General features: G+C 47.1%; 13 non-coding genes across 13 annotated transcripts; 2 read left to right on the top strand and 11 right to left on the bottom strand.

Annotated features, from left to right (window-relative positions):
* Positions 1 to 762: 762 nt before the first annotated feature.
* trnal-cag (transfer RNA leucine (anticodon CAG)) lies at positions 763 to 845 on the bottom strand. Its single transcript has one exon. It is a non-coding gene; the product is annotated as a tRNA-Leu (tRNA).
* Positions 846 to 2,558: 1,713 nt separating this feature from the next.
* On the bottom strand, positions 2,559 to 2,641 carry trnal-aag (transfer RNA leucine (anticodon AAG)). Its single transcript has one exon. It is a non-coding gene; the product is annotated as a tRNA-Leu (tRNA).
* A 2,610-nt stretch (positions 2,642 to 5,251) lies between these two features.
* trnal-cag (transfer RNA leucine (anticodon CAG)) lies at positions 5,252 to 5,334 on the bottom strand. Its single transcript has one exon. It is a non-coding gene; the product is annotated as a tRNA-Leu (tRNA).
* Positions 5,335 to 7,047: 1,713 nt separating this feature from the next.
* Positions 7,048 to 7,130, bottom strand: trnal-cag (transfer RNA leucine (anticodon CAG)). Its single transcript has one exon. It is a non-coding gene; the product is annotated as a tRNA-Leu (tRNA).
* An 815-nt stretch (positions 7,131 to 7,945) lies between these two features.
* Positions 7,946 to 8,028, bottom strand: trnal-cag (transfer RNA leucine (anticodon CAG)). The gene has a single exon. It is a non-coding gene; the product is annotated as a tRNA-Leu (tRNA).
* An 815-nt stretch (positions 8,029 to 8,843) lies between these two features.
* Positions 8,844 to 8,926, bottom strand: trnal-aag (transfer RNA leucine (anticodon AAG)). The gene has a single exon. It is a non-coding gene; the product is annotated as a tRNA-Leu (tRNA).
* Positions 8,927 to 10,639: 1,713 nt separating this feature from the next.
* trnal-cag (transfer RNA leucine (anticodon CAG)) lies at positions 10,640 to 10,722 on the bottom strand. The gene has a single exon. It is a non-coding gene; the product is annotated as a tRNA-Leu (tRNA).
* An 815-nt stretch (positions 10,723 to 11,537) lies between these two features.
* On the bottom strand, positions 11,538 to 11,620 carry trnal-cag (transfer RNA leucine (anticodon CAG)). The gene has a single exon. It is a non-coding gene; the product is annotated as a tRNA-Leu (tRNA).
* A 1,713-nt stretch (positions 11,621 to 13,333) lies between these two features.
* trnal-cag (transfer RNA leucine (anticodon CAG)) lies at positions 13,334 to 13,416 on the bottom strand. The gene has a single exon. It is a non-coding gene; the product is annotated as a tRNA-Leu (tRNA).
* Positions 13,417 to 14,231: 815 nt separating this feature from the next.
* trnal-aag (transfer RNA leucine (anticodon AAG)) lies at positions 14,232 to 14,314 on the bottom strand. Its single transcript has one exon. It is a non-coding gene; the product is annotated as a tRNA-Leu (tRNA).
* Positions 14,315 to 17,257: 2,943 nt separating this feature from the next.
* trnad-guc (transfer RNA aspartic acid (anticodon GUC)) lies at positions 17,258 to 17,329 on the top strand. The gene has a single exon. It is a non-coding gene; the product is annotated as a tRNA-Asp (tRNA).
* Positions 17,330 to 18,720: 1,391 nt separating this feature from the next.
* On the bottom strand, positions 18,721 to 18,803 carry trnal-cag (transfer RNA leucine (anticodon CAG)). The gene has a single exon. It is a non-coding gene; the product is annotated as a tRNA-Leu (tRNA).
* Positions 18,804 to 19,053: 250 nt separating this feature from the next.
* On the top strand, positions 19,054 to 19,125 carry trnad-guc (transfer RNA aspartic acid (anticodon GUC)). The gene has a single exon. It is a non-coding gene; the product is annotated as a tRNA-Asp (tRNA).
* Positions 19,126 to 20,227: the final 1,102 nt, after the last annotated feature.

Consider the following 20,227-nt stretch of genomic DNA (forward strand, 5'->3'; position numbering starts at 1 on the left):
GAATATGTGGGTCTGCGTTGTGTTTGTGTTGAAGGGGAATATTGACGAGGCATGCAGCTTCATGGAAGACTCTCCTTCTGAGTGATGGGACTGTGATAGCAATTTTCCTGCACCTTGAAACGGGACACCAAAATCTTATTTCACTCCTTGGCGATAGTTGTCTTTTCGTCTGACAACTGTGTCAGGCACACAGAAATTCCTCTTTAGTATAATGGACAATATCTCCGCCTGTCACGCGGAAGATCGGGGTTCGATTCCCTGACGGGGAGAGCTTGGTGTTTTATCAGCTGCCTGCCACCAAGTGATGATTGTTTTGATACTCTCACCCATCTTCGGCCTAAATGTCAATAGCCCCCTTCAAATAGCCTAACATGAGGCCAGGTTGCTTTGGTCAAAAGCCCTTTCCCGTTTACTATGGTGTTAAGTGCAAACCAAGACCTTATAATCAACAATGTGCCTTTTGCTAATGATTCTGTCCTGCCCAAAGCACTGTAGAAGGTTGTGACAACACAGCTTGTTGAGCAGTGGTCAGAAGATTCTCATGCAACAAGTGTCTTGGCTGTTGTTTAACAGGGCTCCTGAGGCAAACAAAAAGTAGGCATAGCATTTGGAAGCAAGAACTCTTCGGAGGTAAAGCGGCCACAATAATCTTAAAACAAGATGATGCAGTGGCAAAATAGCAATACGACATGGTATTGCTAAGCAAGGAGTAAACTTGGGTTTCCTTGCCAGTGAAAATGTTTCTCTAGGAGAAGTCTGCAATGTCAGAAGTGGGATTTGAACCCACGCCTCCAGGGGAGACTGCGACCTGAACGCAGCGCCTTAGACCGCTCGGCCATCCTGACTACTAAAAGGAATATTGGACGACACTGCCAGCGGGCCCAGGCATCATTCCAGCAAATATGTGGGTCTGCGTTGTGTTTGTGTTGAAGGGGAATATTGACGAGGCATGCAGCTTCATGGAAGACTCTCCTTCTGAGTGATGGGACTGCGATAGCAATTTTCCTGCACCTTGAAAGGGGACACCAAAATCTTATTTCACTCCTTGGCGATAGTTGTCTTTTCGTCTGACGACTGTGTCAGTCACACAGAAATTCCTCGTTAGTATAATGGACAGTATCTCCGCCTGTCACGCGGAAGATCGGGGTTTGATTCCCCGACGGGGAGAGCTTGGTCTTTTATCAGCTGCCTGCCACCAAGTGATGATTGTTTTGATACTCTCACCCATCTTCGGCCTAACTGTCAATAGCCCCCTTCAAATAGCCTAACATGAGGCCAGGTTGCTTTGGTCAAAAGCCCTTTCCCGTTTACTATGGTGTTAAGTGCAAACCAAGACCTTATAATCAACAATGTGCCTTTTGCTAATGATTCTGTCCTGCCCAAAGCACTGTAGAAGGTTGTGACAACACAGCTTGTTGAGCAGTGGTCAGAAGATTCTCATGCAACAAGTGTCTTGGCTGTTGTTTAACAGGGCTCCTGAGGCAAACAAAAAGTAGGCATAGCATTTGGAAGCAAGAACTCTTCGGAGGTAAAGCGGCCACAGTAATCTTTAAACAAGATGATGCAGTGGCAGAATAGCAATACGACATGGTATTGCTAAGCAAGGAGTAAACTTGGGTTGCCTTGCCAGTGAAAATGTTTCTCTAGGAGAAGTCTGCAATGTCAGAAGCTGGATTTGAACCCACACCTCCAGGGGAGACTGCGACCTGAACGCAGCGCCTTAGACCGCTCGGCCATCCTGACTACGAAAAGGAATATTTGACGACACTGTCGGCGGGCCCAGGCATCATTCCAGCGAATATGTGGGTCTGCGTTGTGTTTGTGTTGAAGGGGAATATTGACGAGGCATGCAGCTTCATGGAAGACTCTCCTTCTGAGTGATGGGACTGCGATAGCAATTTTCCTGCACCTTGAAAGGGGACACCAAAATCTTATTTCACTCCTTGGCGATAGTTGTCTTTTCGTCTGACGACTGTGTCAGTCACACAGAAATTCCTCGTTAGTATAATGGACAGTATCTCCGCCTGTCACGCGGAAGATCGGGGTTTGATTCCCTGACGGGGACAGCTTGGTCTTTTATCAGCTGCCTGCCACCAAGTGATGATTGTTTTGATACTCTCACCCATCTTCGGCCTAAATGTCAATAGCCCCCTTCAAATAGCCTAACATGAGGCCAGGTTTCTTCGGTCAAAAGCCCTTTCCCGTTTACTATGGTGTTAAGTGCAAACCAAGACCTTATAATCAACAATGTGCCTTTTGCTAATGATTCTGTCCTGCCCAAAGCACTGTAGAAGGTTGTGACAACAGAGCTTGTTGAGCAGTGGTCAGAAGATTCTCATGCAACAAGTGTCTTGGCTGTTGTTTAACAGGGCTCCTGAGGCAAACAAAAAGTAGGCATAGCATTTGGAAGCAAGAACTCTTCGGAGGTAAAGCGGCCACAATAATCTTTAAACAAGATGATGCAGTGGCAGAATAGCAATACGACATGGTATTGCTAAGCAAGGAGTAAACTTGGGTTGCCTTGCCAGTGAAAATGTTTCTCTAGGAGAAGTCTGCAATGTCAGAAGTGGGATTTGAACCCACGCCTCCAGGGGAGACTGCGACCTTAACGCAGCGCCTTAGACCGCTCGGCCATCCTGACTGCTAAAAGGAATATTTGACGACACTGTCAGCGGGCCCAGGCATCATTCCAGCGAATATGTGGGTCTGCGTTGTGTTCGTGTTGAAGGGGAATATTGACAAGGCATGCAGCTTCATGGAAGACTCTCCTTCTGAGTGATGGGACTGCGATAGCAATTTTCCTGCACCTTGAAAGGGGACACCAAAATCTTATTTCACTCCTTGGCGATAGTTGTCTTTTCGTCTGACGACTGTATCAGTCACACAGAAATTCCTCGTTAGTATAATGGACAGTATCTCCGCCTGTCATGCGGAAGATCGGGGTGCGATTCCCTGACGGGGAGAAAATAGGCTTTTATCAGCTGCCTGCCACCAAGTGATGATTGTTTTGATACTCTCACCCATCTTCGGCCTAAATGTCAATAGCCCCCTTCAAATAGCCTAACATGAGGCCAGGTTGCTTTGGTCAAAAGCCCTTTCCCGTTTACTATGGTGTTAAGTGCAAACCAAGACCTTATAATCAACAATGTGCTTTTGCTAATGATTCTGTCCTGCCCAAAGCACTGTAGAAGGTTGTGACAACACAGCTTGTTGAGCAGTGGTCAGAAGATTCTCATGCAACAAGTGTCTTGGCTGTTGTTTAACAGGGCTCCTGAGGCAAACAAAAAGTAGGTATAGCATTTGGAAGCAAGAACTCTTCGGAGGTAAAGCGGCCACAATAATCTTTAAACAAGATGATGCAGTGGCAGAATAGCAATACGACATGGTATCGCTAAGCAAGGAGTAAACTTGGGTTGCCTTGCCAGTGAAAATGTTTCTCTAGGAGAAGTCTGCAATGTCAGAAGTGGGATTTGAACCCACGCCTCCAGGGGAGACTGCGACCTGAACGCAGCACCTTAGACCGCTCGGCCATTCTGACTACGAAAAGGAATATTTGACGACACTGTCGGCGGGCCCAGGCATCATTCCAGCGAATATGTGGGTCTGCGTTGTGTTTGTGTTGAAGGGGAATATTGACGAGGCATGCAGCTTCATGGAAGACTCTCCTTCTGAGTGATGGGACTGTGATAGCAATTTTCCTGCACCTTGAAACGGGACACCAAAATCTTATTTCACTCCTTGGCGATAGTTGTCTTTTCATCTGACAACTGTGTCAGGCACACAGAAATTCCTCGTTAGTATAATGGACAGTATCTCCGCCTGTCACGTGGAAGATCGGGGTTCGATTCCCTGACGGGGAGAGCTTGGTCTTTTATCAGCTGCCTGCCACCAAGTGATGATTGTTTTGATACTCTCACCCATCTTCGGCCTAACTGTCAATAGCCCCCTTCAAATAGCCTAACATGAGGCCAGGTTGCTTTGGTCAAAAGCCCTTTCCCGTTTACTATGGTGTTAAGTGCAAACCAAGACCTTATAATCAACAATGTGCCTTTTGCTAATGATTCTGTCCTGCCCAAAGCACTGTAGAAGGTTGTGACAACACAGCTTGTTGAGTAGTGGTCAGAAGATTCTCATGCAACAAGTGTCTTGGCTGTTGTTTAACAGGGCTCCTGAGGCAAACAAAAAGTAGGCATAGCATTTGGAAGCAAGAACTCTTCGGAGGTAAAGCGGCCACAGTAATCTTTAAACAAGATGATGCAGTGGCAGAATAGCAATACGACATGGTATTGCTAAGCAAGGAGTAAACTTGGGTTGCCTTGCCAGTGAAAATGTTTCTCTAGGAGAAGTCTGCAATGTCAGAAGTGGGATTTGAACCCACGCCTCCAGGGGAGACTGCGACCTGAACGCAGCTCCTTAGACCGCTCGGCCATCCTGACTACGAAAAGGAATATTTGACGACACTGTCGGCGGGCCCAGGCATCATTCCAGCGAATATGTGGGTCTGCGTTGTGTTTGTGTTGAAGGGGAATATTGACGAGGCATGCAGCTTCATGGAAGACTCTCCTTCTGAGTGATGGGACTGCGATAGCAATTTTCCTGCACCTTGAAAGGGGACACCAAAATCTTATTTCACTCCTTGGCGATAGTTGTCTTTTCGTCTGACGACTGTGTCAGTCACACAGAAATTCCTCGTTAGTATAATGGACAGTATCTCCGCCTGTCACGCGGAAGATCGGGGTTTGATTCCCCGACGGGGAGAGCTTGGTCTTTTATCAGCTGCCGGCCACCAAGTGATGATTGCTTTGATACTCTCACCCATCTTCGGCCTAAATGTCAATAGCCCCCTTCAAATAGCCTAACATGAGGCCAGGTTGCTTTGGTCAAAAGCCCTTTCCCGTTTACTATGGTGTTAAGTGCAAACCAAGACCTTATAATCAACAATGTGCCTTTTGCTAATGATTCTGTCCTGCCCAAAGCACTATAGAAGGTTGTGACAACACAGCTTGTTGAGCAGTGGTCAGAAGATTCTCATGCAACAAGTGTCTTGGCTGTTGTTTAACAGGGCTCCTGAGGCAAACAAAAAGTAGGCATAGCATTTGGAAGCAAGAACTCTTCGGAGGTAAAGCGGCCACAATAATCTTTAAACAAGATGATGCAGTGGCAGAATAGCAATACGACATGGTATTGCTAAGCAAGGAGTAAACTTGGGTTGCCTTGCCAGTGAAAATGTTTCTCTAGGAGAAGTCTGCAATGTCAGAAGTGGGATTTGAACCCACGCCTCCAGGGGAGACTGCGACCTGAACGCAGCGCCTTAGACCGCTCGGCCATCCTGACTACTAAAAGGAATATTGGACGACACTGTCGGCGGGCCCAGGCATCATTCCAGCGAATATGTGGGTCTGCGTTGTGTTTGTGTTGAAGGGGAATATTGACGAGGCATGCAGCTTCATGGAAGACTCTCCTTCTGAGTGATGGGACTGCGATAGCAATTTTCCTGCACCTTGAAACGGGACACCAAAATCTTATTTCACTCCTTGGCGATAGTTGTCTTTTCGTCTGACGACTGTGTCAGTCACACAGAAATTCCTCGTTAGTATAATGGACAGTATCTCCGCCTGTCACGCGGAAGATCGGGGTTTGATTCCCCGACGGGGAGAGCTTGGTCTTTTATCAGCTGCCTGCCACCAAGTGATGATTGTTTTGATACTCTCACCCATCTTCGGCCTAACTGTCAATAGCCCCCTTCAAATAGCCTAACATGAGGCCAGGTTGCTTTGGTCAAAAGCCCTTTCCCGTTTACTATGGTGTTAAGTGCAAACCAAGACCTTATAATCAACAATGTGCCTTTTGCTAATGATTCTGTCCTGCCCAAAGCACTGTAGAAGGTTGTGACAACACATCTTGTTGAGCAGTGGTCAGAAGATTCTCATGCAACAAGTGTCTTGGCTGTTGTTTAACAGGGCTCCTGAGGCAAACAAAAAGTAGGCATAGCATTTGGAAGCAAGAACTCTTCGGAGGTAAAGCGGCCACAGTAATCTTTAAACAAGATGATGCAGTGGCAGAATAGCAATACGACATGGTATTGCTAAGCAAGGAGTAAACTTGGGTTGCCTTGCCAGTGAAAATGTTTCTCTAGGAGAAGTCTGCAATGTCAGAAGCTGGATTTGAACCCACACCTCCAGGGGAGACTGCGACCTGAACGCAGCGCCTTAGACCGCTCGGCCATCCTGACTACGAAAAGGAATATTTGACGACACTGTCGGCGGGCCCAGGCATCATTCCAGCGAATATGTGGGTCTGCGTTGTGTTTGTGTTGAAGGGGAATATTGACGAGGCATGCAGCTTCATGGAAGACTCTCCTTCTGAGTGATGGGACTGCGATAGCAATTTTCCTGCACCTTGAAAGGGGACACCAAAATCTTATTTCACTCCTTGGCGATAGTTGTCTTTTCATCTGACGACTGTGTCAGTCACACAGAAATTCCTCGTTAGTATAATGGACAGTATCTCCGCCTGTCACGCGGAAGATCGGGGTTTGATTCCCTGACGGGGAGAGCTTGGTCTTTTATCAGCTGCCTGCCACCAAGTGATGATTGTTTTGATACTCTCACCCATCTTCGGCCTAAATGTCAATAGCCCCCTTCAAATAGCCTAACATGAGGCCAGGTTGCTTTGGTCAAAAGCCCTTTCCCGTTTACTATGGTGTTAAGTGCAAACCAAGACATTATAATCAACAATGTGCCTTTTGCTAATGATTCTGTCCTGCCCAAAGCACTGTAGAAGGTTGTGACAACACAGCTTGTTGAGCAGTGGTCAGAAGATTCTCATGCAACAAGTGTCTTGGCTGTTGTTTAACAGGGCTCCTGAGGCAAACAAAAAGTAGGCATAGCATTTGGAAGCAAGAACTCTTCGGAGGTAAAGCGGCCACAGTAATCTTTAAACAAGATGATGCAGTGGCAGAATAGCAATACGACATGGTATTGCTAAGCAAGGAGTAAACTTGGGTTGCCTTGCCAGTGAAAATGTTTCTCTAGGAGAAGTCTGCAATGTCAGAAGTGGGATTTGAACCCACGCCTCCAGGGGAGACTGCGACCTGAACGCAGCGCCTTAGACCGCTCGGCCATCCTGACTACGAAAAGGAATATTTGACGACACTGTCGGCGGGCCCAGGCATCATTCCAGCGAATATGTGGGTCTGCGTTGTGTTTGTGTTGAAGGGGAATATTGACGAGGCATGCAGCTTCATGGAAGACTCTCCTTCTGAGTGATGGGACTGCGATAGCAATTTTCCTGCACCTTGAAAGGGGACACCAAAATCTTATTTCACTCCTTGGCGATAGTTGTCTTTTCATCTGACGACTGTGTCAGTCACACAGAAATTCCTCGTTAGTATAATGGACAGTATCTCCGCCTGTCACGCGGAAGATCGGGGTTTGATTCCCTGACGGGGAGAGCTTGGTCTTTTATCAGCTGCCTGCCACCAAGTGATGATTGTTTTGATACTCTCACCCATCTTCGGCCTAAATGTCAATAGCCCCCTTCAAATAGCCTAACATGAGGCCAGGTTGCTTTGGTCAAAAGCCCTTTCCCGTTTACTATGGTGTTAAGTGCAAACCAAGACATTATAATCAACAATGTGCCTTTTGCTAATGATTCTGTCCTGCCCAAAGCACTGTAGAAGGTTGTGACAACACAGCTTGTTGAGCAGTGGTCAGAAGATTCTCATGCAACAAGTGTCTTGGCTGTTGTTTAACAGGGCTCCTGAGGCAAACAAAAAGTAGGCATAGCATTTGGAAGCAAGAACTCTTCGGAGGTAAAGCGGCCACAGTAATCTTTAAACAAGATGATGCAGTGGCAGAATAGCAATACGACATGGTATTGCTAAGCAAGGAGTAAACTTGGGTTGCCTTGCCAGTGAAAATGTTTCTCTAGGAGAAGTCTGCAATGTCAGAAGTGGGATTTGAACCCACGCCTCCAGGGGAGACTGCGACCTGAACGCAGCGCCTTAGACCGCTCGGCCATCCTGACTACTAAAAGGAATATTTGACGACACTGTCGGCGGGCCCAGGCATCATTCCAGCGAATATGTGGGTCTGCGTTGTGTTTGTGTTGAAGGGGAATATTGACGAGGCATGCAGCTTCATGGAAGACTCTCCTTCTGAGTGATGGGACTGCGATAGCAATTTTCCTGCACCTTGAAAGGGGACACCAAAATCTTATTTCACTCCTTGGCGATAGTTGTCTTTTCGTCTGACGACTGTGTCAGTCACACAGAAATTCCTCGTTAGTATAATGGACAGTATCTCCGCCTGTCACGCGGAAGATCGGGGTTTGATTCCCTGACGGGGACAGCTTGGTCTTTTATCAGCTGCCTGCCACCAAGTGATGATTGTTTTGATACTCTCACCCATCTTCGGCCTAAATGTCAATAGCCCCCTTCAAATAGCCTAACATGAGGCCAGGTTTCTTCGGTCAAAAGCCCTTTCCCGTTTACTATGGTGTTAAGTGCAAACCAAGACCTTATAATCAACAATGTGCCTTTTGCTAATGATTCTGTCCTGCCCAAAGCACTGTAGAAGGTTGTGACAACAGAGCTTGTTGAGCAGTGGTCAGAAGATTCTCATGCAACAAGTGTCTTGGCTGTTGTTTAACAGGGCTCCTGAGGCAAACAAAAAGTAGGCATAGCATTTGGAAGCAAGAACTCTTCGGAGGTAAAGCGGCCACAATAATCTTTAAACAAGATGATGCAGTGGCAGAATAGCAATACGACATGGTATTGCTAAGCAAGGAGTAAACTTGGGTTGCCTTGCCAGTGAAAATGTTTCTCTAGGAGAAGTCTGCAATGTCAGAAGTGGGATTTGAACCCACGCCTCCAGGGGAGACTGCGACCTTAACGCAGCGCCTTAGACCGCTCGGCCATCCTGACTACTAAAAGGAATATTTGACGACACTGTCAGCGGGCCCAGGCATCATTCCAGCGAATATGTGGGTCTGCGTTGTGTTCGTGTTGAAGGGGAATATTGACAAGGCATGCAGCTTCATGGAAGACTCTCCTTCTGAGTGATGGGACTGCGATAGCAATTTTCCTGCACCTTGAAAGGGGACACCAAAATCTTATTTCACTCCTTGGCGATAGTTGTCTTTTCGTCTGACGACTGTATCAGTCACACAGAAATTCCTCGTTAGTATAATGGACAGTATCTCCGCCTGTCATGCGGAAGATCGGGGTGCGATTCCCTGACGGGGAGAGCTTGGTCTTTTATCAGCTGCCTGCCACCAAGTGATGATTGTTTTGATACTCTCACCCATCTTCGGCCTAACTGTCAATAGCCCCCTTCAAATAGCCTAACATGAGGCCAGGTTGCTTTGGTCAAAAGCCCTTTCCCGTTTACTATGGTGTTAAGTGCAAACCAAGACCTTATAATCAACAATGTGCCTTTTGCTAATGATTCTGTCCTGCCCAAAGCACTGTAGAAGGTTGTGACAACACAGCTTGTTGAGTAGTGGTCAGAAGATTCTCATGCAACAAGTGTCTTGGCTGTTGTTTAACAGGGCTCCTGAGGCAAACAAAAAGTAGGCATAGCATTTGGAAGCAAGAACTCTTCGGAGGTAAAGCGGCCACAGTAATCTTTAAACAAGATGATGCAGTGGCAGAATAGCAATACGACATGGTATTGCTAAGCAAGGAGTAAACTTGGGTTGCCTTGCCAGTGAAAATGTTTCTCTAGGAGAAGTCTGCAATGTCAGAAGTGGGATTTGAACCCACGCCTCCAGGGGAGACTGCGACCTGAACGCAGCTCCTTAGACCGCTCGGCCATCCTGACTACGAAAAGGAATATTTGACGACACTGTCGGCGGGCCCAGGCATCATTCCAGCGAATATGTGGGTCTGCGTTGTGTTTGTGTTGAAGGGGAATATTGACGAGGCATGCAGCTTCATGGAAGACTCTCCTTCTGAGTGATGGGACTGCGATAGCAATTTTCCTGCACCTTGAAAGGGGACACCAAAATCTTATTTCACTCCTTGGCGATAGTTGTCTTTTCGTCTGACGACTGTGTCAGTCACACAGAAATTCCTCGTTAGTATAATGGACAGTATCTCCGCCTGTCACGCGGAAGATCGGGGTTTGATTCCCCGACGGGGAGAGCTTGGTCTTTTATCAGCTGCCGGCCACCAAGTGATGATTGCTTTGATACTCTCACCCATCTTCGGCCTAAATGTCAATAGCCCCCTTCAAATAGCCTAACATGAGGCCAGGTTGCTTTGGTCAAAAGCCCTTTCCCGTTTACTATGGTGTTAAGTGCAAACCAAGACCTTATAATCAACAATGTGCCTTTTGCTAATGATTCTGTCCTGCCCAAAGCACTATAGAAGGTTGTGACAACACAGCTTGTTGAGCAGTGGTCAGAAGATTCTCATGCAACAAGTGTCTTGGCTGTTGTTTAACAGGGCTCCTGAGGCAAACAAAAAGTAGGCATAGCATTTGGAAGCAAGAACTCTTCGGAGGTAAAGCGGCCACAATAATCTTTAAACAAGATGATGCAGTGGCAGAATAGCAATACGACATGGTATTGCTAAGCAAGGAGTAAACTTGGGTTGCCTTGCCAGTGAAAATGTTTCTCTAGGAGAAGTCTGCAATGTCAGAAGTGGGATTTGAACCCACGCCTCCAGGGGAGACTGCGACCTGAACGCAGCGCCTTAGACCGCTCGGCCATCCTGACTACTAAAAGGAATATTGGACGACACTGTCGGCGGGCCCAGGCATCATTCCAGCGAATATGTGGGTCTGCGTTGTGTTTGTGTTGAAGGGGAATATTGACGAGGCATGCAGCTTCATGGAAGACTCTCCTTCTGAGTGATGGGACTGTGATAGCAATTTTCCTGCACCTTGAAACGGGACACCAAAATCTTATTTCACTCCTTGGCGATAGTTGTCTTTTCGTCTGACAACTGTGTCAGGCACACAGAAATTCCTCTTTAGTATAATGGACAATATCTCCGCCTGTCACGCGGAAGATCGGGGTTCGATTCCCTGACGGGGAGAGCTTGGTGTTTTATCAGCTGCCTGCCACCAAGTGATGATTGTTTTGATACTCTCACCCATCTTCGGCCTAAATGTCAATAGCCCCCTTCAAATAGCCTAACATGAGGCCAGGTTGCTTTGGTCAAAAGCCCTTTCCCGTTTACTATGGTGTTAAGTGCAAACCAAGACCTTATAATCAACAATGTGCCTTTTGCTAATGATTCTGTCCTGCCCAAAGCACTGTAGAAGGTTGTGACAACACAGCTTGTTGAGCAGTGGTCAGAAGATTCTCATGCAACAAGTGTCTTGGCTGTTGTTTAACAGGGCTCCTGAGGCAAACAAAAAGTAGGCATAGCATTTGGAAGCAAGAACTCTTCGGAGGTAAAGCGGCCACAATAATCTTAAAACAAGATGATGCAGTGGCAAAATAGCAATACGACATGGTATTGCTAAGCAAGGAGTAAACTTGGGTTTCCTTGCCAGTGAAAATGTTTCTCTAGGAGAAGTCTGCAATGTCAGAAGTGGGATTTGAACCCACGCCTCCAGGGGAGACTGCGACCTGAACGCAGCGCCTTAGACCGCTCGGCCATCCTGACTACTAAAAGGAATATTGGACGACACTGCCAGCGGGCCCAGGCATCATTCCAGCAAATATGTGGGTCTGCGTTGTGTTTGTGTTGAAGGGGAATATTGACGAGGCATGCAGCTTCATGGAAGACTCTCCTTCTGAGTGATGGGACTGCGATAGCAATTTTCCTGCACCTTGAAAGGGGACACCAAAATCTTATTTCACTCCTTGGCGATAGTTGTCTTTTCGTCTGACGACTGTGTCAGTCACACAGAAATTCCTCGTTAGTATAATGGACAGTATCTCCGCCTGTCACGCGGAAGATCGGGGTTTGATTCCCCGACGGGGAGAGCTTGGTCTTTTATCAGCTGCCTTCCACCAAGTGATGATTGTTTTGATACTCTCACCCATCTTCGGCCTAACTGTCAATAGCCCCCTTCAAATAGCCTAACATGAGGCCAGGTTGCTTTGGTCAAAAGCCCTTTCCCGTTTACTATGGTGTTAAGTGCAAACCAAGACCTTATAATCAACAATGTGCCTTTTGCTAATGATTCTGTCCTGCCCAAAGCACTGTAGAAGGTTGTGACAACACATCTTGTTGAGCAGTGGTCAGAAGATTCTCATGCAACAAGTGTCTTGGCTGTTGTTTAACAGGGCTCCTGAGGCAAACAAAAAGTAGGCATAGCATTTGGAAGCAAGAACTCTTCGGAGGTAAAGCGGCCACAGTAATCTTTAAACAAGATGATGCAGTGGCAGAATAGCAATACGACATGGTATTGCTAAGCAAGGAGTAAACTTGGGTTGCCTTGCCAGTGAAAATGTTTCTCTAGGAGAAGTCTGCAATGTCAGAAGCGGGATTTGAACCCACACCTCCAGGGGAGACTGCGACCTGAACGCAGCGCCTTAGACCGCTCGGCCATCCTGACTACGAAAAGGAATATTTGACGACACTGTCGGCGGGCCCAGGCATCATTCCAGCGAATATGTGGGTCTGCGTTGTGTTTGTGTTGAAGGGGAATATTGACGAGGCATGCAGCTTCATGGAAGACTCTCCTTCTGAGTGATGGGACTGCGATAGCAATTTTCCTGCACCTTGAAAGGGGACACCAAAATCTTATTTCACTCCTTGGCGATAGTTGTCTTTTCATCTGACGACTGTGTCAGTCACACAGAAATTCCTCGTTAGTATAATGGACAGTATCTCCGCCTGTCACGCGGAAGATCGGGGTTTGATTCCCTGACGGGGAGAGCTTGGTCTTTTATCAGCTGCCTGCCACCAAGTGATGATTGTTTTGATACTCTCACCCATCTTCGGCCTAAATGTCAATAGCCCCCTTCAAATAGCCTAACATGAGGCCAGGTTGCTTTGGTCAAAAGCCCTTTCCCGTTTACTATGGTGTTAAGTGCAAACCAAGACATTATAATCAACAATGTGCCTTTTGCTAATGATTCTGTCCTGCCCAAAGCACTGTAGAAGGTTGTGACAACACAGCTTGTTGAGCAGTGGTCAGAAGATTCTCATGCAACAAGTGTCTTGGCTGTTGTTTAACAGGGCTCCTGAGGCAAACAAAAAGTAGGCATAGCATTTGGAAGCAAGAACTCTTCGGAGGTAAAGCGGCCACAGTAATCTTTAAACAAGATGATGCAGTGGCAGAATAGCAATACGACATGGTATTGCTAAGCAAGGAGTAAACTTGGGTTGCCTTGCCAGTGAAAATGTTTCTCTAGGAGAAGTCTGCAATGTCAGAAGTGGGATTTGAACCCACGCCTCCAGGGGAGACTGCGACCTGAACGCAGCGCCTTAGACCGCTCGGCCATCCTGACTACGAAAAGGAATATTTGACGACACTGTCGGCGGGCCCAGGCATCATTCCAGCGAATATGTGGGTCTGCGTTGTGTTTGTGTTGAAGGGGAATATTGACGAGGCATGCAGCTTCATGGAAGACTCTCCTTCTGAGTGATGGGACTGCGATAGCAATTTTCCTGCACCTTGAAAGGGGACACCAAAATCTTATTTCACTCCTTGGCGATAGTTGTCTTTTCGTCTGACGACTGTGTCAGTCACACAGAAATTCCTCGTTAGTATAATGGACAGTATCTCCGCCTGTCACGCGGAAGATCGGGGTTTGATTCCCTGACGGGGACAGCTTGGTCTTTTATCAGCTGCCTGCCACCAAGTGATGATTGTTTTGATACTCTCACCCATCTTCGGCCTAAATGTCAATAGCCCCCTTCAAATAGCCTAACATGAGGCCAGGTTTCTTCGGTCAAAAGCCCTTTCCCGTTTACTATGGTGTTAAGTGCAAACCAAGACCTTATAATCAACAATGTGCCTTTTGCTAATGATTCTGTCCTGCCCAAAGCACTGTAGAAGGTTGTGACAACAGAGCTTGTTGAGCAGTGGTCAGAAGATTCTCATGCAACAAGTGTCTTGGCTGTTGTTTAACAGGGCTCCTGAGGCAAACAAAAAGTAGGCATAGCATTTGGAAGCAAGAACTCTTCGGAGGTAAAGCGGCCACAATAATCTTTAAACAAGATGATGCAGTGGCAGAATAGCAATACGACATGGTATTGCTAAGCAAGGAGTAAACTTGGGTTGCCTTGCCAGTGAAAATGTTTCTCTAGGAGAAGTCTGCAATGTCAGAAGTGGGATTTGAACCCACGCCTCCAGGGGAGACTGCGACCTTAACGCAGCGCCTTAGACCGCTCGGCCATCCTGACTACTAAAAGGAATATTTGACGACACTGTCAGCGGGCCCAGGCATCATTCCAGCGAATATGTGGGTCTGCGTTGTGTTCGTGTTGAAGGGGAATATTGACAAGGCATGCAGCTTCATGGAAGACTCTCCTTCTGAGTGATGGGACTGCGATAGCAATTTTCCTGCACCTTGAAAGGGGACACCAAAATCTTATTTCACTCCTTGGCGATAGTTGTCTTTTCGTCTGACGACTGTATCAGTCACACAGAAATTCCTCGTTAGTATAATGGACAGTATCTCCGCCTGTCATGCGGAAGATCGGGGTGCGATTCCCTGACGGGGAGAAAATAGGCTTTTATCAGCTGCCTGCCACCAAGTGATGATTGTTTTGATACTCTCACCCATCTTCGGCCTAAATGTCAATAGCCCCCTTCAAATAGCCTAACATGAGGCCAGGTTGCTTTGGTCAAAAGCCCTTTCCCGTTTACTATGGTGTTAAGTGCAAACCAAGACCTTATAATCAACAATGTGCTTTTGCTAATGATTCTGTCCTGCCCAAAGCACTGTAGAAGGTTGTGACAACACAGCTTGTTGAGCAGTGGTCAGAAGATTCTCATGCAACAAGTGTCTTGGCTGTTGTTTAACAGGGCTCCTGAGGCAAACAAAAAGTAGGTATAGCATTTGGAAGCAAGAACTCTTCGGAGGTAAAGCGGCCACAATAATCTTTAAACAAGATGATGCAGTGGCAGAATAGCAATACGACATGGTATCGCTAAGCAAGGAGTAAACTTGGGTTGCCTTGCCAGTGAAAATGTTTCTCTAGGAGAAGTCTGCAATGTCAGAAGTGGGATTTGAACCCACGCCTCCAGGGGAGACTGCGACCTGAACGCAGCACCTTAGACCGCTCGGCCATTCTGACTACGAAAAGGAATATTTGACGACACTGTCGGCGGGCCCAGGCATCATTCCAGCGAATATGTGGGTCTGCGTTGTGTTTGTGTTGAAGGGGAATATTGACGAGGCATGCAGCTTCATGGAAGACTCTCCTTCTGAGTGATGGGACTGTGATAGCAATTTTCCTGCACCTTGAAACGGGACACCAAAATCTTATTTCACTCCTTGGCGATAGTTGTCTTTTCATCTGACAACTGTGTCAGGCACACAGAAATTCCTCGTTAGTATAATGGACAGTATCTCCGCCTGTCACGTGGAAGATCGGGGTTCGATTCCCTGACGGGGAGAGCTTGGTCTTTTATCAGCTGCCTGCCACCAAGTGATGATTGTTTTGATACTCTCACCCATCTTCGGCCTAACTGTCAATAGCCCCCTTCAAATAGCCTAACATGAGGCCAGGTTGCTTTGGTCAAAAGCCCTTTCCCGTTTACTATGGTGTTAAGTGCAAACCAAGACCTTATAATCAACAATGTGCCTTTTGCTAATGATTCTGTCCTGCCCAAAGCACTGTAGAAGGTTGTGACAACACAGCTTGTTGAGTAGTGGTCAGAAGATTCTCATGCAACAAGTGTCTTGGCTGTTGTTTAACAGGGCTCCTGAGGCAAACAAAAAGTAGGCATAGCATTTGGAAGCAAGAACTCTTCGGAGGTAAAGCGGCCACAGTAATCTTTAAACAAGATGATGCAGTGGCAGAATAGCAATACGACATGGTATTGCTAAGCAAGGAGTAAACTTGGGTTGCCTTGCCAGTGAAAATGTTTCTCTAGGAGAAGTCTGCAATGTCAGAAGTGGGATTTGAACCCACGCCTCCAGGGGAGACTGCGACCTGAACGCAGCTCCTTAGACCGCTCGGCCATCCTGACTACGAAAAGGAATATTTGACGACACTGTCGGCGGGCCCAGGCATCATTCCAGCGAATATGTGGGTCTGCGTTGTGTTTGTGTTGAAGGGGAATATTGACGAGGCATGCAGCTTCATGGAAGACTCTCCTTCTGAGTGATGGGACTGCGATAGCAATTTTCCTGCACCTTGAAAGGGGACACCAAAATCTTATTTCACTCCTTGGCGATAGTTGTCTTTTCGTCTGACGACTGTGTCAGTCACACAGAAATTCCTCGTTAGTATAATGGACAGTATCTCCGCCTGTCACGCGGAAGATCGGGGTTTGATTCCCCGACGGGGAGAGCTTGGTCTTTTATCAGCTGCCGGCCACCAAGTGATGATTGCTTTGATACTCTCACCCATCTTCGGCCTAAATGTCAATAGCCCCCTTCAAATAGCCTAACATGAGGCCAGGTTGCTTTGGTCAAAAGCCCTTTCCCGTTTACTATGGTGTTAAGTGCAAACCAAGACCTTATAATCAACAATGTGCCTTTTGCTAATGATTCTGTCCTGCCCAAAGCACTATAGAAGGTTGTGACAACACAGCTTGTTGAGCAGTGGTCAGAAGATTCTCATGCAACAAGTGTCTTGGCTGTTGTTTAACAGGGCTCCTGAGGCAAACAAAAAGTAGGCATAGCATTTGGAAGCAAGAACTCTTCGGAGGTAAAGCGGCCACAATAATCTTTAAACAAGATGATGCAGTGGCAGAATAGCAATACGACATGGTATTGCTAAGCAAGGAGTAAACTTGGGTTGCCTTGCCAGTGAAAATGTTTCTCTAGGAGAAGTCTGCAATGTCAGAAGTGGGATTTGAACCCACGCCTCCAGGGGAGACTGCGACCTGAACGCAGCGCCTTAGACTGCTCGGCCATCCTGACTACTAAAAGGAATATTGGACGACACTGTCGGCGGGCCCAGGCATCATTCCAGCGAATATGTGGGTCTGCGTTGTGTTCGTGTTGAAGGGGAATATTGACGAGGCATGCAGCTTCATGGAAGACTCTCCTTCTGAGTAGTGGGACTGTGATAGCAATTTTCCTGCACCTTGAAACGGGACACCAAAATCTTATTTCACTCCTTGGCGATAGTTGTCTTTTCGTCTGACGACTGTGTCAGTCACACAGAAATTCCTCGTTAGTATAATGGACAGTATCTCCGCCTGTCACGCGGAAGATCGGGGTTCGATTCCCCGACGGGGAGAGCTTGGTCTTTTATCAGCTGCCTGCCACCAAGTGATGATTGTTTTGATACTCTCACCCATCTTCGGCCTAAATGTCAATAGCCCCCTTCAAATAGCCTAACATGAGGCCAGGTTGCTTTGGTCAAAAGCCCTTTCCCGTTTACTATGGTGTTAAGTGCAAACCAAGACCTTATAATCAACAATGTGCCTTTTGCTAATGATTCTGTCCTGCCCAAAGCACTGTAGAAGGTTGTGACAACACAGCTTGTTGAGCAGTGGTCAGAAGATTCTCATGCAACAAGTGTCTTGGCTGTTGTTTAACAGGGCTCCTGAGGCAAACAAAAAGTAGGCATAGCATTTGGAAGCAAGAACTCTTCGGAGGTAAAGCGGCCACAATAATCTTTAAACAAGATGATGCAGTGGCAGAATAGCAATACGACATGGTATTGCTAAGCAAGGAGTAAACTTGGGTTGCCTTGCCAGTGAAAATGTTTCTCTAGGAGAAGTCTGCAATGTCAGAAGTGGGATTTGAACCCACGCCTCCAGGGGAGACTGCGACCTGAACGCAGCTCCTTAGACCGCTCGGCCATCCTGACTACGAAAAGGAATATTTGACGACACTGTCGGCGGGCCCAGGCATCATTCCAGCGAATATGTGGGTCTGCGTTGTGTTTGTGTTGAAGGGGAATATTGACGAGGCATGCAGCTTCATGGAAGACTCTCCTTCTGAGTGATGGGACTGCGATAGCAATTTTCCTGCACCTTGAAAGGGGACACCAAAATCTTATTTCACTCCTTGGCGATAGTTGTCTTTTCGTCTGACGACTGTGTCAGTCACACAGAAATTCCTCGTTAGTATAATGGACAGTATCTCCGCCTGTCACGCGGAAGATTGGGGTTTGATTCCCCGACGGGGAGAGCTTGGTCTTTTATCAGCTGCCGGCCACCAAGTGATGATTGCTTTGATACTCTCACCCATCTTCGGCCTAAATGTCAATAGCCCCCTTCAAATAGCCTAACATGAGGCCAGGTTGCTTTGGTCAAAAGCCCTTTCCCGTTTACTATGGTGTTAAGTGCAAACCAAGACCTTATAATCAACAATGTGCCTTTTGCTAATGATTCTGTCCTGCCCAAAGCACTATAGAAGGTTGTGACAACACAGCTTGTTGAGCAGTGGTCAGAAGATTCTCATGCAACAAGTGTCTTGGCTGTTGTTTAACAGGGCTCCTGAGGCAAACAAAAAGTAGGCATAGCATTTGGAAGCAAGAACTCTTCGGAGGTAAAGCGGCCACAATAATCTTTAAACAAGATGATGCAGTGGCAGAATAGCAATACGACATGGTATTGCTAAGCAAGGAGTAAACTTGGGTTGCCTTGCCAGTGAAAATGTTTCTCTAGGAGAAGTCTGCAATGTCAGAAGTGGGATTTGAACCCACGCCTCCAGGGGAGACTGCGACCTGAACGCAGCGCCTTAGACCGCTCGGCCATCCTGACTACTAAAAGGAATATTGGACGACACTGTCGGCGGGCCCAGGCATCATTCCAGCGAATATGTGGGTCTGCGTTGTGTTCGTGTTGAAGGGGAATATTGACGAGGCATGCAGCTTCATGGAAGACTCTCCTTCTGAGTAGTGGGACTGTGATAGCAATTTTCCTGCACCTTGAAACGGGACACCAAAATCTTATTTCACTCCTTGGCGATAGTTGTCTTTTCGTCTGACGACTGTGTCTGTCACACAGAAATTCCTCGTTAGTATAATGGACAGTATCTCCGCCTGTCACGCGGAAGATCGGGGTTCGATTCCCCGACGGGGAGAGCTTGGTCTTTTATCAGCTGCCTGCCACCAAGTGATGATTGTTTTGATACTCTCACCCATCTTCGGCCTAAATGTCAATAGCCCCCTTCAAATAGCCTAACATGAGGCCAGGTTGCTTTGGTCAAAAGCCCTTTCCCGTTTACTATGGTGTTAAGTGCAAACCAAGACCTTATAATCAACAATGTGCCTTTTGCTAATGATTCTGTCCTGCCCAAAGCACTGTAGAAGGTTGTGACAACACAGCTTGTTGAGCAGTGGTCAGAAGATTCTCATGCAACAAGTGTCTTGGCTGTTGTTTAACAGGGCTCCTGAGGCAAACAAAAAGTAGGCATAGCATTTGGAAGCAAGAACTCTTCGGAGGTAAAGCGGCCACAATAATCTTTAAACAAGATGATGCAGTGGCAGAATAGCAATACGACATGGTATTGCTAAGCAAGGAGTAAACTTGGGTTGCCTTGCCAGTGAAAATGTTTCTCTAGGAGAAGTCTGCAATGTCAGAAGTGGGATTTGAACCCACGCCTCCAGGGGAGACTGCGACCTGAACGCAGCTCCTTAGACCGCTCGGCCATCCTGACTAATAAAAGGAATATTGGACGACACTGTCGGCGGGCCCAGGCATCATTCCAGCGAATATGTGGGTCTGCGTTGTGTTTGTGTTGAAGGGGAATATTGACGAGGCATGCAGCTTCATGGAAGACTCTCCTTCTGAGTGATGGGACTGCGATAGCAATTTTCCTGCACCTTGAAAGGGGACACCAAAATCTTATTTCACTCCTTGGCGATAGTTGTCTTTTCGTCTGACGACTGTGTCAGTCACACAGAAATTCCTCGTTAGTATAATGGACAGTATCTCCGCCTGTCACGCGGAAGATCGGGGTTTGATTCCCCGACGGGGAGAGCTTGGTCTTTTATCAGCTGCCGGCCACCAAGTGATGATTGCTTTGATACTCTCACCCATCTTCGGCCTAAATGTCAATAGCCCCCTTCAAATAGCCTAACATGAGGCCAGGTTGCTTTGGTCAAAAGCCCTTTCCCGTTTACTATGGTGTTAAGTGCAAACCAAGACCTTATAATCAACAATGTGCCTTTTGCTAATGATTC

Source organism: Odontesthes bonariensis, chromosome 5 (assembly GCF_027942865.1).
Source record: "Odontesthes bonariensis isolate fOdoBon6 chromosome 5, fOdoBon6.hap1, whole genome shotgun sequence".
Taxonomy (NCBI): domain Eukaryota; kingdom Metazoa; phylum Chordata; class Actinopteri; order Atheriniformes; family Atherinopsidae; genus Odontesthes; species Odontesthes bonariensis.